Source organism: Rhipicephalus sanguineus, chromosome 2 (assembly GCF_013339695.2).
Source record: "Rhipicephalus sanguineus isolate Rsan-2018 chromosome 2, BIME_Rsan_1.4, whole genome shotgun sequence".
Lineage (NCBI taxonomy): Eukaryota > Metazoa > Arthropoda > Arachnida > Ixodida > Ixodidae > Rhipicephalus > Rhipicephalus sanguineus.
The window spans coordinates 25,830,292-25,836,291 of NC_051177.1; positions in this window are offsets into that span (position 1 = coordinate 25,830,292).

The window sequence follows — 6,000 nt, forward strand, 5'->3', positions numbered from 1 at the left end:
AACCTCTCAAAAATCCACTGCTTTGAAGGCATAGCGACAGCTGACAACTAATCGAATGTCAGTGTGATGCAACTCTCAGTCTCGGTAGCGTATTTAGGTAATCGCCTGCCTTTCGTTTTGCTGTTCTATTTCTGGCGGCTCCTCCAAATTGGGCACTGGGCTTTCGCGGGACGCCGTGCGTTTTGGGGGGGATTTGCGCCTAAATCCCGAACATTTTGGCTTTGAAATGTGGTGTGGAAGTACTGGGGACAAGCGCGGCACGGCACCTGGCGCGAGTTCCCATTTTCCACGTGGGATCAAAACTTCTTGTCCCGCAACGACACGACGATAGTGCTTTACAATGCCGTCACTCTCAAAATGAACATCACAGACCTTGCATTTCGCAGTAAGCTTTCTATCTTTGCGATGCAAAGCTAGAATGGCGTAGGGTCTTTTGCAGGTCCGAAGAAGTGTCGTGAAGCGGAGTCGTCGTTGCGGTAGCCGCTCTTGCAGCCCGGCGCAAAGCAAGTCGGCATACCGCACTGTGAATCTGTTCGCCCTCGTTACGCTTCGTACATCATGCACGTGTCTTCGTACAAGACGCTAAGCCTGGTCAAGAACAGTCGCAAAAATGACGAGCTAACAAAGCGCAGACGACGCTGTAACCCACGTGCGCTCGTACATCGGCGGCGCCGATCACAAAAAGCGCCAGCCGCGGGAGCTAGACTAGGGTGCCTTGATGCCCGCGCGCTCCGCTGAGGGTGAGGACAGGCGCGTCGTCTGCTACGACGGCCGCCATTGCGAATCCCGCCGCAGCTCGGCAGCATGCGAAACGCGCTACGCAAAGCGCTTGCGGTGCGCGGATACGTCCGGAAATAGGTGCACGCCAGTGAGCTTTCTTTTTCTTTTCTTTTTTGAATCTTGGGCAGCTTTTATAGCTGTTGTTGCCTAAATGTTTATTAAGGAAGCATGTAATTCACGTAAGCTGACGGCCGGTGCATGTGTTATGCGCTAGAGGTAGACGTAGACTGTTATGTTGAAAACCAATTCTCTTCCTCACGCCGGAAACGATAAAGTCTAAAGCCTTACTTAATTTTCTCGTTAGCTCTGCATTCCAAATACACAAAAAATCGTTTAAAGTATGTGTATACATGTCAGCAGCAGCAGTATATGTATGTGAACACAAACAATTTAGTGTTGCGAAGCTACCAAAGCGCGATTAAAGTGGCTCATTTTGCTAAGTTTGCAAACAATTTACTCGCTTATTATAAATGGCATCATACATATTGTACACAGAATAAAGGGCCGACGGGCAGTATGGTGCGAATATCCTGCTAAAATGAAACGAAAGCTTCTTTAGCATTATTATTGCTGACATTTCTTGCTCACAATCTGTAGCCGCTACTGTATCGGCACTCGAGTTGCACCTTGAGTCCTTAGCCAAACGAATAATACGTTGTTGAGTAGTATGCCGTAAAACTTTGCATGCGCGCAGTATCAGTGCGTTTTTCCTTCTTTTTGTATCTACAGTTTCTTTTTCTGTATCTGCAGGTTTTGTCGCATGCCCAAATTATTGAGTGTTTCCAATACTGTTTTACACTTTGTGCGGCATATGCACGGCGTCGTTTATTTGTCTCTTTTAATAATATCTAGGGTTTTACTTGCCAGAACCATGATATGATTATGAGGCACGCCGTAGTGGAGGGCTCCATGAATTTTGACCATCTGGTACCTGCACTGACATCGCACGGTACACGGGCCTCTAGCATTTCGCCTCGACCTAAATGCGACCGCCGCGGCCGGGATCGAACCCGTGACTTTCGGGTCAGCAGCCGAGCTCCGTCACCACTATACCACCGTGGCGGACGTCTTTTTTAAGGCGAAAGCCTTAAATGCCTCATCAAACGCGAAAATTGACCGTCGGCGTCCCGCGTCTACGGCGTCACCGTACCACGACGTTGGGGACGAGGGATGCAAAAAGTCATCGTCACGTGATGACGTCATCATATGATGTCATCATGGCATCACAAATTTGGCGTGACGTCATATGATGCCGTTATCGCATAACATCGTAGATTGGTCAAAAGTGTGCAGATCACGAAGGCAGTGCAAAACCAGGTGAGGTGCCTCCGATCTTGGAGGCAATGTTAAACCGCACTAAAAAACGGAGAAGATGGCTTTCGCTTTCGAGCCGTCTTAAGCGAACGCATAAGGGAGCCTGTGAGTTTTTATTTCATTAACTGGTTTTCCATGACGTACTCATTGTACAACTTGACTTTGTTTCTTGTATATTTTTGCTGACATAACGTGTCTACCGTAAACAATGCTTCCCCGTCTTCTTGTTGTTTTCATGCGTCTTCTTTGCATAGACGCTTCGCTAGAACTGTTTGTATGAGCATTCCTGTATGAGCCTTCAGGGCTTACATTATTAATAAATAAATTATGCTTGCTCAAAGAAATAAGATACTCAGTGTGTGTGTGTGTGTGTGTGTGTGTGTGTGTGTGTGTGTGTGTGTGTGTGTGTGTGTGTGTGTGTGTGTGTGTGTGTGTGTGTGTGTGTGTGTGTGTGTGTGTGTGTGTGTGTGTGTGTGCGCGCGCGCGCGCGCGCGTTATTATCCTGTGTACACGCCATTTATTTGTGCGCATTAACGCTGCGCTGACAGAAGCAATTACACAAATAAAACGCAGATTACATAATAAAACACAACTGCCACTAGTCGATTCACAATGATCGTAATTGATAAAAAAAAACAGGAACTGCGTAATTATTTAGGACAGGACGAAAATGTATCCTTGAAGCACAGAAACAGGGAAGGACAAAAAACATTTAACTGCAGACATACATACATGGGCATCAGACCAGCACAGAAGGCGTACTTGAAACACGGAAAGGAATATAAAAAACAAGAACCCGCCGTGGTTTTAGTTATGGTGCTCGACTGGTTGCCCGAAGGTTGCGGGATGCAATCCTTGCCGCAGTGGCCCCATTTCGATGGAGGTGAAATGACAGAGGCCCGCGTATTTAGATTTATGTGTATGTTAAAGAACAATAGATGGTCAAAATTTCGGGAGCCTTCCACTATATACGGTGCCTCTCATAATCATATCGGGGTTCTTGGGATGTAAATTCTCACAAATAATTGTTATTAGAAAAAAAGAAGGATCTGATCTGCAGACAAACACGCATAATATATTCCATGATACATTTCAAATCACAAAAATAGCGAAAGCAAAAATCAAAGGCACATACAGGACCAACCAAGCGCAGTAAAGAATGTTTGCGAAGTAAAATGCAGGATTCATGCACACGTAAACCAAAGCCTTTTGAGCATGTAGCTGATATCAGTGTGTCCATTTATTACGCAAGGTTAACACCGGCAGAATTATTCTTGCATGTGCATTCGAAATACCGGCCGGAAACGTACGCTGCAAGTGCATAATCTGTTCTTCGGATGCCGCTTGTCACGTTTGATTTTTACTGTCCAATGAAACCTCGTATCTTCTAAAACGATACAGCTCCCAGCGTTTCTGGAATGATTGGTGCACTGCGGCACGCAACACCAGGCCATGGTGACGGTAGCGAGCGCATAAAACTGGAGGGAAACGAGCACCGACCCAAAAACAGCACGCGCGCCACGCACAAGTGACCGGGCGGGGGATTCAAAATGGCGGCCACGCTGCCGCCAAGGCCGAGGAGGCGGCATCTGCCCTTTCAAAAGCTGACACCACTCTAAGCGAGGGCGCGCGCATCGAGGCACTCTAAGCTAGACTAGAGTTACTGTATATGCTAGGTAGCATATACAGTAACTCTAAGCTAGACGTGACTGCAGCGCCACTAGTTCTCACGACCGCCACGCGGACCGCCTCTCCGGCGGAGCTTTTAAACTGAGTTTATTCTAGTAACGTTGGACACGATCTCTCCAATGTTATTCACCGCGTATTTACAGGAGGTTTTCAGGGCCCTAGATTGGGAAGAATTAGGGATAAGAGTTAATGGAGAGTATCTCAGTAACCTGCGATTCGCTGATGACATTGCATTGATGAGTAACGCGGGAGACGAATTACAGCTCATGATTACTGAACTGGATACGGAAAGTAGAAGAGTAGGTCTGAAAATTAATATGCATAAAACTAAAGTAATGTGGAACAATCTTGGCAGAGAACAGCGCTTTGCGATAGGTGGCGAGACACTGGAAGTTGTAAAGGAGTACGTCTACTTAGGACAGGTAGTAACTGCGGAGTCGAACCATGAGAGTGAAATAACTAAAAGAATAAGGATGGGTTGGGGCTCATTCGGCAAGCATTATCAAATCATGAATGGTAATCTACCACTATCCCTCAAGAGGAAGGTATATAACAGCTGTATCTTACCGGTACTTACCTACGGAGCAGAAACCTGGAGACTTACAAAGAGGGTTCAACTTAAATTGAGGACGACGCAGCGAGCGATGGAAAGGAAAATGATAGGTGTAACCTTAAGAGACAGGAAGAGAGTAGAGTGGGTCAGGGAACAAACGGGGGTTAAGGACATCATAGTTGAAATCAAGAAGAAGAAATGGATATGGGCCGGGCACGTAGCACGTCGGCAAGATAACCGGTGGTCGTTAAGGGTAACTGACTGGATTCCAAGAGATGGTAAACGCGTGAGGGGGAGACAGAAAATTAGGTGGGTAGATGAGATTAAGAAGTTTGTAGGTATAACGTGGCAGCAGAAAGCACAGGACCGGGTTGATTGGCGGAACATGGGAGAGGCCTTTGCCCTGCAGTATAATACACGCGCAATAATAGACGCGGACAGTATAATAGACGCGCAATAATAGACGGACAGTATGATAATAAGACGCGCAACTCACCGCTATTTTCTGGTGTAAACATCTTCTTGAAGCGTGCCACAAAACGAGTTCGGTCAAAATAATTTATGTTTCTTTCTCTATTACGTGGTGCGTGTGCGTGCGTGCGCGTCAGCCGTTTCCTGCTGAAAATATTTTCTGGCAGCATATTCTTCTCGTCATTCATAACGTGTTTCTTTGTGCCTCCCTCTGGTTGCGTCATTATTCAGCGCGTATACGTTTCGGCCATGGGCGTCGGCAGGGGGGTGCGAAAGGGGTCCTTGCCCCCCCCCCCCCCCGCGCCCCATGCCACACACCAGCGCTCCCCCCTGCCCCCTGCCTCGTTGCAACACAGGTTTGCACCCCTCCAGACAAAATCCTGCCGACGACCATGGCGTCGGCGTGTGCTGTGTGCCTTTCTTCCGGTATACGAGCTGTTATGGCATTCCAGAGTAAACGATTAAACAAGCCAACTGAGCAATGCCACGCACAGAATGTGTCGGCGATGACAGCGCTACTGTCCTGTCATCGCGTCTACAGAGAGAACATTGAGCGGACCGAGCTCTTTCGACACTTTCGGCAGCGACTGCAATGACAGACGGCTGTCGCGCTGCGATGGGTGCTCGCCTCAAAGGCCTGTAATGAGGTCGAGAGAAGAGGGACAGATGCAAAGCCGCTGCGCGTTTCAAATTGCGGAACACTCCGTAATTGCAGGCACCCGTTTCGATCCTGCCCAAGCCACCGCGGTTTCTTTTGCTCACCCAGACTGGGGACCACTGAAGTTCCTCACGATGCAATTACGCTTCGCTGATTGAAACAAAGTTCTTGTAGTGGCACGTTCGGACGAGTTCCCGTCCGGAACTCGCGGCTTAAGAAAGCAATTTGTGCATGTTGACTGAACAAGCAAAAGCTTATTTTCTTAAAGAAAATTCATTTAAATTAGATTGTACATTCTAACGAAAAAAAAAAGAATTAAAGTCCTTTAACTCTTTTTTGTGAGTCTTGACTTGACACGTGTATGACTACAGAGAGAGTCATACACGTGTCAAGTCAAGACTCACCGAAAAGCGTAACGTATACTCTGTGTTTTTCTTTTTTTAATAGGAAGTAAGCTTCATTCGGGCGATGAACCTGACAAAATGACCAGGCATGCCTACCAGGTTTAAAAAATAAAAGAACGAGAAAAAAATTA